General features: G+C 38.4%; 1 pseudogene; it reads right to left on the bottom strand.

The window, feature by feature from the left end:
• Positions 1 to 276: 276 nt before the first annotated feature.
• LOC125476210 lies at positions 277 to 12,004 on the bottom strand (annotated as a pseudogene).
• Between the last annotated feature and the right edge of the window lie 1,553 nt (positions 12,005 to 13,557).

The following is a 13,557-nucleotide window of genomic DNA, read 5'->3' as shown; positions in this document are numbered from 1 at the left end:
AAACCGCTAGCAAATTGTAACATTTGTAGCTCCGAGGAAGTGGTTTGGTTTTGAATCTAAATCTACAAAATAGAACAACAGTAGACAAATTAGCAAAGTTCTGTATGCCGAATCTCTAAAGAACCGAAAGTTCTGATTACGATTGAAAAAACGTTGTCAACAATTTACAGCACCATATAACATTTCTACATTTATATGTTGGAACCAACATACACATTATGAACAAATCAGAATCAGTGACACCCCTTGTTAATGTTTATTCTCTCTAGTCTCTATTCAGAAAGTCGGATTCATCCCTTCAAGATTCCAATGCGTGTTGACAGGACAACGATTGACCACCCTACAATTCCTTCGTACCTCCCCAGGCTGCTCGAACTGCAAGTCACCCATCTTTATCATCCCTTCAACAAAGGCCTTGAAACATTCTGTTTGGTCACTGCTAAACTGCTCAACATATATCCTAGTCTGTGGATATGTGACAAGTGTTTGATAAGAATTCAGAAACCCTCTCCCCGAAACCAAGTCCTTGAAGTACTGGTTGTGAAATACCAAAGGCGTAGCATCCAGATCTCCGGTCACATTTTGGCCCACGATTAAAGGGCAAAGCTTTTTTTAGCTTTTCTCTGTACTTTGGCTCAAATGCAGGGTCTGGCCTGCCACTGCCGGATTGGTTGTACAGCCGAAACATGACGGAAAAACACCGACCCTGGCCAATCCAGTGTGACCCCGAAAAGGCAACGAGGTCTTTGACAGAAAGATTAAATTTTCCAAAGAGGTCAATGAGGGAGCTTGCATTGGCTCTTGGACTTGGCATAACATTGTCCGAGGCTTCCTGACTAGCTGATAAGCTATCCAATCTTACTAACTTCAATTCCCAATCAGGTCCTCCCGTCTGATTAACAAAAACTCTTATCATTCTATCTTCAAGTACAAACAACAGAAAGAAAAGAATTGTAGTCCTTTCACAATTTCATGTCAAATGTGACGACACGATACAAGAGACCACAGTGCAGATGCATTAATAGAATTTTACGGCTTAATTTCATTTATTGCATAATTTGATATATAAGTACATACAGTCCTTATTCTCCAAGGAAACAAAAAAGGACACAAAGAAATATCCTTCCTAATAAAGGACTCTAATAATTACACAATATTTACATTCCTATTTCCCTAAAGATTACCACGCCAATACTCCCCTCAAGTTGGAGCATAGATGTCACACATGCCCAACTTGATAAGTGAGTTACCAAAAACCCTACTACACACGGCATGAGTGAGAATATCTGCAAGTTGTTCTTCCGAGTTCACAAACGGTATTGACACAATCTTCTTCTCCAGCTTTTCCTTAATGAAGTGTTAATCAACCTCCACGTGCTTCATTCTATCATGCTGTACTAGATTCTCTGCTATCTCTCTTGCCGGCTTATTGTCACAGTACAAATTCGTTGCCTCTTTTTGTTTGAAACCAAGAACCCAAAGCAACTTACACAACCAAAGGACTTCACACACTTCATGTGCCATGCCTCTAAACTCAGCCTCCGCAGAAGACCTAGACATCACCTTTTGTTTCTTACTCCTCCAAGTAACTAAATTTCCTCCAACAAATGTAAAGTATCCAGATGTAGAACGCCTATTAGTCACATCACCTACCCAATCAGCATCAGTAAACCCCTCAATTCTTAGATGACCGTGATTCTTATACAAAATTCCCTTCCTTGGAGCAAACTTTAAATATGCTAAAATCCGCATAATCGCAACCATATGATCCATACTCGGTGAGTGCATAAATTGACTCACCACTCACTGCATATGCTATATCTGGACGAGTGTGAGCTAAATAAATTAGTCTCGCTACCAATCTTTGATATCTGCCTTTATCCACTGGTTCTTAATTCGGATAAATTCCCAAGTCATGTTTCTCCACAAAAGGAGTATCCATAGGCTTACACCCAAGCATACCTGTTTCCTTTAATAAATCTGGAACATACTTTTGTTGAGACAAGAAAATACCATTGGATGAACAAGCAACCTCGACTCCCAGAAAATATTTTAAATCACCTAAAATTTTCAAAACTCGGCAACAGGGTTTTTTTCCAGTTTGACAATCTCATTTAAATCATCACATGTTATTATCATATCATCCACATAAATAATTAAGGTTGTTACTTTACGCTTTCTCCGTTTCACAAATAGCGTATGATTAGAATCACTTTGATAACACCCATCCTTTCTCATGGCCTAAGTGAATCTTCCAAACCATGCACAAGGTGATTGCTTAAGTCCATAAAGCGACTTTCGCAATCGGCACACTCCAGGTTTCCCCCCAGCATTATACCCTGGAGAAAAATCCATATACACTTCTTCCTCCAGATGTCCATGAAGAAAAGCATTTTTTACATCAAACTGTTTTAATGGCCAATCCAAATTTGCAGCTAATGAGATAAGAACTTGTACCGTATTCATCTTGGCCACCGGAGAAAAAGTTTCCTAATAATCAACACCATGTTTGAGTATATCCTTTTGCCACCAACATTGCTTTGTACCTGTCCTGTGATCCGTTAGCCTTGTATTTAACTGTATAAACCCATCGGCACCCAATTGGTTTTTTTCCCTTCGGCAATTCTACTACTTCCCATGCATTCTTTTTCTGTAGTGCCATCATCTCTTCATCCATTGCTTTAGCCCATTTTTTATTCTTCAAAGCATCCTCCACTCGAGTTGGTATTTCAAATGCCTTTACATTGTTCACCCAAACTTGACGTTTGGGGGAAAGATTTTTACATGACACATAATTGGCTATTGGATACTTCACTTTTCCTTTCGGAGAAAACCTATCAGGAGGTACACCACGATTTTGCCTTGGTGGCAACTTATATGTACTTATAGCATCATTAGTTACATGAGCATCAATAGTACTTACCTCAGGGATATTCACAGAAGTCGTATTGGACGACAACACTATTGAACTAGAGAAAGAGGGAAAAACAGGCTCAACAAGAGTCTTGGTAGTACTAGTAGTAGGCTCAGTAGTAACTTGTTGTGGAGTTGTTTCCTCTTCGGCAAAGCTGGCTGAATGCCAGCACATTCTTCATTGGTAGACAGCTGCTAAACACCTGCAGTAGTCTCGGCAGGAATGAACCGAGGCTTTGCTGCACCAGTTTGCACGAGTTTGTCATCATTTACTGCCTCTGAAGTGATTATCACATCATCTTGGACATCCAACCACGCAAAAACACTATCAAGATCACAAATACTAGCATTCTCCCTCTTATGATCTGAAGGTGATGATACCAGAGTATTAAAATATTCCGATTCAGAAAAGATAACATCCATTGTCACATACATGTGTTGAGTTTCAGGGTGGTAGCATTTATAACCTTTTTATTGGGATGCAAATCCAATGAAGACACACCGAAGAGCACATAGTTCCAATTTACTATGATGACTCTTGTGAATATGAACATATGCTACACATCCAAACACATGAGGAGTTAGAGTATTGGTGGATACTACAGGACTATGTTCTGTCAATACTTGAAGAGGTATACGAAAGTCCACAACCCGAGATGGTATATGGTTAACCACATACACCGGATAGGTAACAGCTTCAGGCCAAAAACATTTAGGCACAAATGCACCAATAAGTAAGGCACGAGCAGTTTCCAAGATATGACAATTTTTTCTCTTAGTAACCCCATTTTGTTGAGGAGTATGCGGACATGTAGTTTGATGAATAATTCCATGATCTTGTAGAAACCAGGGATAACTCAAAATTTATGTACTCTCCACCATTGTTAGAACGCAAAACTTTAAGATTAGAGGAATACTGAGTTTTAATCATCTGTTGATACGGACGAAACACATCACAAACGTCACTTTTACTTTTCAACACATACAACCACGTCATATGAGTGCAATCATCCATGAAAGTAACAAACCACCTAATTCCCGAACTAGTACTATCAAGGAAAGGCCCCCACACATCAGAGTGTACTAGCGTAAATGGAGAAGAACTTCTATTCATACTTGGAGGGAATGAAGCATGATGACGTTTGACTAAAATACATACTTCACATTTAAAATATGATTCTTCAATACTATTGAACAAATCAAGTAATATATGTTTCAAATAACCAAACAATGCATGCCCCAAACAACGATGCAATAACAATACTTTCTGTAGATTACTACTACGTGACGCACGAACCAAATTAACTCTTCCCAGAACAACGTCATCCACATAATATAGCCCATCTCTCTTAGTGCCATGCCCAATGATCTCCTTTGTCTGAATATCCGGAAGCGAGCAAAATGAAAGATACACTAGTACAACACAATCCAATTGTTCAGTGACATAAGGTACAGACAATAAGTGATGGGATAATGACGGAACCAATAAACAATTATGCGAGGGAAGAGAGGGTGTAAGAGACACTGTTCCCGCTCCAACAGCAACAACAGTAGTACCATTGGCAGTTGCCACACACTTTCTATGAGAATCTTTCATGGACTGAAACAAAGTTCTATCATATGTCATATGATCTGTTGCACTGGAATCTAAAATCCAACTTGAATTGGTCATTGTAGTAAAATACGACTACACACAAGACCTACTTGCAACATAATACGCTTCCACAGAATTACAATTGCTTAAGCACAACAATTGCACCCGAAACAAGATAACCACTAACAGGAAAAAAAAGCCAAAAACCAATCTTTTCTCCTTGCCTATGCAGGCCTCAAAACCTAACCAATTTTTCCTTTTTTTTATTTTATTTTCTTTTTTGGTTCTCCTTTTCATTCTGTCCTCCTAGCAACGCAAAAGGAAAAGGTGTTGCAGCAATCCTTTACAATAGTTATCCACGACACAATAAAAAATAAGCTGCAATTATGCAGCAATTACCCATTGAAGAACTGCAGTAGCCACTCACGGCAAGGCTGCGGATAGACACACGGACAGCAAGTGGACACCTACCAGACAGCAAGTAGATTGTAGCAGAAGCGGAGCAATATTCCCATGAGGCACAATACGATACATAATACACAGCACACTTGACAATTTACTGTATAGAATTCATATCGAAACCAAGCTCTTGATACCAAATAAAATTTTACAGCTTAATTTTCATGTATTGCATAATTTGTACATACAGTCCTTGTTCTCCAAGGAAACAATAAAGGACACAAAGAAATATCCTTCCTAATAAAGGACTCTAATAATTACATAATATTTACATTCCTATTTCCCTAAAGATTACTCACACCAATAACATTATATAACACAGTTCAAATATAACAATTTGTGACGTACATGGTAATGGTAAGGAAAACATCTAGCTTGAACTGATCAGTAGCTCTTAACCAAGACCTAGTAGTAGCAGACTTTGATTTCAAATTCTCGTGAATTGACAGTAAACAAAATTCCTTTAACAATTATCACTGATAATGTCCTCAAGAAAACTATACCTCGGTACCTTTGAATTTCGATTAAGGACTCTAACATCTCTTATGATACAAAGCTGAAGAACATTTGTTTGGAGGCAAATAAGTGGCTGATATTCGAGCCTACATAGTAGTTTTCGATGATTTTTTTTCAAAACTTGGTCCTCTAGTTTCCAAATTGCAAATTATTAGGGTTAGAATTTAAATAAATCAAATTATGTACAAATATCCTGTTTTGGTTGGTGAAACAAGTAAGAAAAGTTTAATACCAGAGCAACGGCATCTCGAGCGGCCATGATTACAATATCAGTGCAAGAAACAACTCCAGGATAGACCTTCTCCGAGGCTTCTTTGGCTTCATCAACAACCTCATAAGATCTCAAAGAATTTATATTTGAAGGGGAAAACTTTTCTCCAAGCATTACTGGTGTGTCATCAAGTAACACAGAACCATCACAACCCTTCAAGTATATTAATTTAAATATTAACAAAACTTGGGGAAACTATAGAACTTTTGCTTTTTTTGCAGAAAGTTTTTGTTTACTACATTGAAGAAGCAATCATGGGATTGGAAATGCATGATATAGGCAAGGCTTCGAGGCTATCTGACCAGAGCCTTCTTCATGACGTCCCCAACAATGGATTTCGCTTCATGGCATGTTTGGGGGCCCTAGACGAGCCTTTGAAGTGAGGGCCTAATGTACATTGATATGTATAAATAATAACTAGCTAAATAAATGAAAGAGTCTATTTCTACATCAAATACCATTAGAAATTAATATCAAAAGAAGAAAAATATACAAACGGTATTTAAATATTACACATCTCACATTTTTAGATGCAAGTGTGCTAATTAAGTTAACATAATTTGATTTTCAACCAATGCTATCCTTTCTTGTGACATAGTTAATCGAAGATAAGATTTGGTCAACTTTAATTTTGAAAATCCTTTTTTATTTTTTTATTTTTTTTTGCATAGGCAACTGTAACTAGTATGGTCAACAAAGTTCTATAAGCAACTCATGCATTCGGAAAACAACCATCCATTTGTCTCAGATATTTCAACACTTCCATTGCCCCCTTTATTTCCTTCGATAAAGTTTCTCTCAAGATTCTTAAATCTTTTACATCAATATCAAAATGTTCAACATGTGAAGTGATAGGATTTTGACCACTTGTGCAAGAAGAGTAAATCCACCAAAACTACGTGCAATAGAAACAAGGTTATCATAGTATAGTCGGCGTCTTGTAAGGTTGTTCTCCACAAGGATTAAAAACAATGTATACCCAAAACAAATCTTAACTAATTGTGACATCCGACATCGCCTAGGGGAGTGATCCTTATATGTATATTCCCATCCCTACCTAGCACGAGGCCTTTTGGGAGCTCACTAGCTTCAGGTTCCGTAGGAACTCCGAAGTTAAGCGAGAAGGGGGCTAGAGCAATCCCATGATGGGTGACACACTGGGAAGTTGCTCGTGAGTTCCCAAAAACAAAACTGTGAGGGAATGGTAAGCCCAAAGTGGATAATATCGTGCTACGGTGGTGGAGCGGGCCCGGGAAGTGATCCGCCTCGGGCCGGGATGTGACATTTAGTATCAGAGCCTAACCCTGGTCGCGAGTGTGCCGACAAGGACATCAGGCCCCTAAGGGGGGTGGATTGTGACATCCCACATCGCCTAGGGGAGTGATCCTTATATGTATATTCTCATCCCTACCTAGCATAAGGCCTTTTGAAAGCTCACTAGCTTTGGGTTCCATCGGAACTCCGAAGTTAAGCGAGAAGGAGGCTAGAGCAATCCCATGATGGGTGACCCACTGGGAAGTTGTTTGTGAGTTCCCAAAAACAAAACCGTGAGGGAATAGTAAGCCCAAAGCGGACAATATCGTGCTACGGTAGTGGAGCGAGCCTGGGAAGTGATCTGCCTCGGGCCGGGATGTGACACTAATTATTTGAAACAAAATTTTAGAAGAGATGATTTTATGGCCTAAATTAATAAAAACGAATTTAATTGAAAAATTAAAGAAATCAGCAATATTAAAGAAATTGAAAGAAAACAGTTTTGGAAAACAAGTTGTAAAAGCACTAAGGTTCCACCGTTACCTTAACAATCGTATATAGTTCTTCCAATTACTTTTGACTTATACATGCATATTTTAAAGCTTAGCTTTTCTTAAGGTATGCTCTGCTTAGACTAGGGGTGGTTCGTTATGAGATCCCAAACCGAAAATGGAATTCTGAATTCCAAACCAATAATCTTTCGAACGGGAATTTGAAGATTAATCCTAAACTGTAATTTTAGTATTACCAATTTTTGGGATTCCTAATATGTTTTCGATATTTCGGGATGGATCGGGATTGAATTTTGGGTTTTGGGTTTTTTGGTTGAAATTTGAGATTTTTGGGCTATGGGCTAAAATTTGGGCTTTTAACATAAAATTTTGTTCCCCAATTCCATATCAATTGAAATTTAGGTTTTTTACCTCATACCAATTTGAAATTCCATATCAATTGAAATACCAATTCATTCATACAAAGTCAAATTGATGTTCCAAAATTATGAATACTTAATTTCATACTTCTATTTCTAATATAGTCTACTATCAAATTACTTAAATTCAACATCCAACATGTATGCAACTAAAATAAATATATATTTTTTTTTCGGATCGGTTCGGAATTTTCAAACCATTGAATATGTAATCCCGATTCCTATACCGAAAGGCGTGGGATCGGTTCGGTATGGATCCCAAAATTCTAAAATTTCTATATTATTGGTTTGGGAAATTTTCGATATGGGATTGGATTTTTTTTGTTTAGTTTGGGATTTTCTGAAAAAAATGCAGTCCTAACTTAGAACCCCAATATAAAACGTATATCAAACATGCAATGCATCTGTGGTATTCAGATCAAATCTAAACATACAAGACTCATTAAGTTTTACGAAAACCCTTTGAAAACCATGCAACCCTTAAAACGTGATATTCATCTTAAGTGAATCTACAATTATTAACCAAAAGAAGCTATAGTCAATTTTAGGGACAACCCTCTAACCAAAATTGCATCAAATTAATTTTCTAAATATCCTAATGGTCGCGAATCATCAAGAAAATTAGGCAGTTTCAAACACGGTGATTAATAATTCAAAACCTACATGCATAAATCCATAAGCAAATTGATAGAAACTACATATTCTTGCTAAGGCTTGTGGCCTCACCCTAACAAGAGAAAGTTAGTTACGCATACTTATAATTCAAACCAAAGTGATTTTGTTGAAATAGAAAAAAGATTTAAAACACAATGAATGTAAAAGTCTGCAAGCTCTGGCTGAATTCCTCTCAAAGTTACAAACAGAAAGATTGTGGTTGGCTAAAAACCTTATTTATACTACTACAATTGAAATCCTTTTTAGAAAGGTCTTCTAAAAACTAGGAAACAAAATAACTTAAAAGAACTAGGAAATATAAACCTTAACTGAAAAGGGAAATCTTCCAGTCAAGAAAACATCCACTTCCTGAGCCTTAGACATCTTCAAAATAGGCCCAAGATAACTCTTTGAAAAGCTTGAGATGGCCTTAACATATTTTCAAAAAAGCCCATCACCAAACAATATCGTCTTGGACGTCAAAAGACCCAAATAAGCCCAAAACATCACTTTGACAATTTCGTTCACTGATCCTTTATTTCATCGCCATAAATTATTTGCTTGTTAGAAAAATTTGAAACTTTGAAACGGACAAGCTGAAGGACTCAAGAACATCCTCCAATTAGAATCACTCCATAATTCGTCCGTTTGACCACTTTTTGATCAAGAAGAAGTCATATGTCATACATTGAGAATATAAATCAAAGTATCAAAATTTTACAAAAATAATTACTAAAACATACTAAGAATAGGGTAAAATATATAAAATAAAATCGATTCATCATGAAGACTGAGAGAGAATAGTGATAATTTTTGTGAAAATGAAGAGAGAAAGCTAGTGGGAATGCATCGAGAAAAAGGATTGACATTTTTTATTTTTAAATTTTCTTTAGATTTGAAAGGTAAAACTATAGTTACATGTGGGTAAGGGAAAAGATAAAAAGGTAATTTAGCCAAAAGTAAATAAAAATTTTACTATTAAGCTGTATATCAATGACATATTTTTGTTTCGCACTTAATCAATGATATATTTTAATTAATTAGGCATTGATCAATGATGAATGCCACATAGGCTTTAAGTCATTATAAATAGTTAGAATTTGACTTTGTGAATGTCATATGGGTTTAAGCTATTATAAATAGGGATTTAGATCCTCTTCGGATCAATTTTATGGGGATCCTCCGGACCGATGGATCTCAATCATGATACAAATCCAACGGCCAAAATCTCTTCTTCTTCTTCTTCTCTTCCCCTCAACTCTTCTCTTTCTCCCTCACTTCGAAGCTTTCAATTTCGAACCACTAGCTCCATAAATTCCAGATCAAATTCAACCTGCCTCAAAATTAGCCCCATCACCTCCACAACCCACCTAACCCACAACTCCCAATTGCAAGTCCCTCACTAAGCCTTCTTCAAAATCAACCCTAGCATAGCCACATCCCAATCAATTGTAGGTCCCACGACCCTAAAATCTCAGCCAATGTTAACAAAACAATAAAGAGAGGGGTCGTGCAAATTGGCAACCTTTAGCTGCAAAAATCTTTTTCATAATTATGGAAGAATTACAGAGAAACAAAGTTATAGTAGAGAGAGAAATCACTTACCCTAAAATCTTAGTCGATGTTAACAAAACAATAAAGAGAGGAGTTGTGCATTTCGACGTCTTTTGGCTATAGAAATCTTTTTGGCTGTTAGTTACAGTAGAGAGAGACGTCTTTTTGGCCGAGAAAGAAACAAAGTTACAGTAGAGAGAGAAATCTCAAAGATGAAGAAGAAGAAGAAGAAGAAGAAAGAGGACAAATAAAAATCTAAAACAGTATGAGAGCAAAAACAAAAATTAGACTTAGAGCACAAATGACCTGCAATTGAATTTGGGGTTGTTACCGGTTGTGGGTTGTGGCGGTGCAAGGAGAAATAGGAGTTGAGGGGGAAGAAGTTTTGGTAGTTAGGTTTCCATCCTTATGGAACTAATCCAGAAAAGATCTAAATCATATAAATAGTTAGAGCATGTATATTCTATCACTCTCTTTCGCCCTTCGTTTACATGAAGAAGTCTGTCTACGTAACTCAAAAAAACTGAACTAAGGCACTGCATTGTAGTGTCTGAATCCAAATGTAAAACATAAAACCAGGAAACGAACATTGCATTATAATGCCATGGTGTGAAGCGTAGGAGACATGTGAGTGATGAAAAAAAAAAATAGGAAACGAACATTGCAACACAGCATCTGAATCCAAAAGTAAAAAACAAAACCAGGAAACAAACACTGCATTGCAGTATCTAAATCCAAATATAAAAATGAACATGTTAGAGGTGTGTGAGTGACGGAAAAAACGAAACCAGTAAATGGACATTGCATTGCAGTGTCTGATCTGTATTGACTTGTTCCAAACTACGTGTTGGGGGGGCTAAAAGGCGGAGGAGGAGGAGGAAGAAGAAAAGAGGAGACAACATTGATATTTTTGAGGGAGTTGAATTAGTTAAGTTACTTACTAAGAGGCAGAAGTGTTTGAGTTTAATTTGGTAGTCTCTAAATTGTAGTTTTGGGATTTAGATCCTCTCTGGATGCCCTTACTGGGGATGCCGGGGATTAATGCATAGTAACCGTTCATCAAAGATCGTGCGACCACAATTTTTCTTTGGCGGCTTTTATTTTGGGAAATGATTTCCTCACTTCAAATCATTTCTATTTAATTTTTAAACATTGTTGAATGTGTGTAAGTGGTGAATTGTTGTGCTAGATGGAGTCTTCTCCTTCAATTCACTGTGTCCATAATTCAATATATCTCACCTCTTTAACTTATGGTTGGTTTAATATGTATGACCTCATTGAAATAAATAACTCCATGCTTTTAAAGCATATTAAAGGTAAAAGTGAAAAAAAAAATTGTTCTTATGAGATTAGAAGAATGTCACCCTTTCTATTTTTTTTTTTCCAAAATAAAGAAATTTTATTATATTCGAATGGAAATGTTTACATCCGAAGCCAAAGTATTAAATAGCCATTCTGGCTCAAGACCATCTCAATTATGAAAGCCCCCTTCCCAAGCAACAAAAGAAGCCACTAAATGTGCTGCCTTGTTGCAAACACGAGGAGCGAAGATAAATTCTACTGACTTTAACTGTTGTTTCAAATACTTAACATCAAAGAGGATGCCTTTAATCACAACATCAAGTTGAGTTTTCCCGTTAAGCATATCCATTAGACATTTAGAGTCCGATTTTATTTGAACCACCTCAAAGCCCTTATCAATACAAGCCAACATTGTCGCTCGTATCGCTTCTGCCTCCACTATTAAACTAGATTGATATGGCAGCTCTCCATCGCCGGCTACCCCCTGAAAGATACCTGCATAATCTTGCCACCCATCCATATCCACCATGACCCGACGCCTTGAACCAAGCTCCATCAGCATTCACTTTGATTGTACAAAATAATGGGCGTACCCAACTTTTAATCACTAACTTGGGCAATCTCTTGCCGCTGCACCCTATCTACATCTAGTACCCTCCCTTGTTTCATTCCCTCATGTTAGACAAATAAGGAATATGGTTGGAGTCCTTGTGTATATAATATTATTCACTAGCCGTCCTACAGCCGTCCTACCTTGTCCTACCTACACACTAGCCGTCCTACAGCCGTCCTACCTTGTCCTACCTACACACTAGCCGTCCTACAGCCGTCAAGTTGTCCTACAGCCGTCCTACCTTGTCCTACCTACACACTAGGACGGCTACCTTGTCCTACCTACACACTTGTATCATGTATATATATCCTTGTAATCTTGTAGAGAAAGATAATGAGAAAAAAAACATTCTCTTCCATTTTTCCACATTCACGTATCAATAACAAATATATTTTTTAGCCTACATATCTTTTTCTACATGGTATACAGAGCAGGTTTATAACCCTAGCCCTAATTTTTTTTTTTTTTCGGCAGCTTTCTCTGCCGTTCCCATGGCTGACTCTTCTTCTTCCGATGGTGTTTTTTCCCTTCATCATTCCGACCACCCGAATCTTGTCCTTGTATCCAAGAAGTTGAATGGTGATAACTACACATCCTGGGTCCGTGGCATGCAGCTTTCCTTGAGTGCCAAGAATAAACTTGGTTTCATCACTGGCGATATCCAAGAACCTTCTTCCTCCGACGACCCTGATGCTCACACGGCTTGGCGTCGTTGCAATGACATGATTCTCTCTTGGCTTCTGCATTCCTTGGAACCTGACCTTCAAGAATATGTGCTTTTTTCCACCTCTGTCTAAGCTGTATGGGATGATCTTCGCGAACGCTTCTCTCAGAGTAATGCTCCACGCATCTTCCAACTCAACCGGGAACTTGCTACAATTCCTCAAGGTTCTTCTTCTATCTCCGCCTATTTTACTCGCCTGAAAGCTCTCTGGGATGAGCTTGCTTCTTATAATGATGGCTGCACGTGCTCTTGCAACGCCAAGCATGACCGTCAACAACTCATGCAATTTTTAATGGGCCTCAACGAATCCTTTACTGCTGTTCGTGACCAGATTCTTTTAATGAATCCCCTTCCCACTGTTCGTCAGGCCTGTTCCTCGGTGTCTCAAGCTGAAAAACAACGCTCCCTGGGCGTCCTCCGCTCTGTCGATCAACCTGCTGCCATGGCTGTTCGTGGCCCGTCCCGTCCCTCCTCTGCTCGTCCTCCCCTCCACTACACCTACTGCAATTTTGATTATCATACCCGAGACACCTGCCATAAACTTCATGGCTATCCCGTTGGCCATCCCCTCCATGGCCAACCGTGGCGACAACCGCGCCGTGCCACTGCTTCCAGTTCTTCCCGCAGCCATTCACCTTCCAGTCCTCCCCGGCAGCCACGGTTTTCTGCTTCCCGGCCCCATAATTTCACCCAGGCCCATCACGTGCAAGGCACCCAGGCCCCCGCCTCCTCTTCTATTCCAGCGACCCACCAAGTGCACGGGGCCCAGCCC

Source organism: the organism of the source record quoted next, unplaced genomic scaffold (genome assembly GCF_019419815.1).
Source record: "Pyrus x bretschneideri cultivar Hongxiangsu unplaced genomic scaffold, Pyrus_bretschneideri_v1 Contig18, whole genome shotgun sequence".
Classification (NCBI taxonomy): domain Eukaryota; kingdom Viridiplantae; phylum Streptophyta; class Magnoliopsida; order Rosales; family Rosaceae; genus Pyrus; species Pyrus x bretschneideri.
This window is presented reverse-complemented; position numbering and strand designations above follow the sequence as displayed.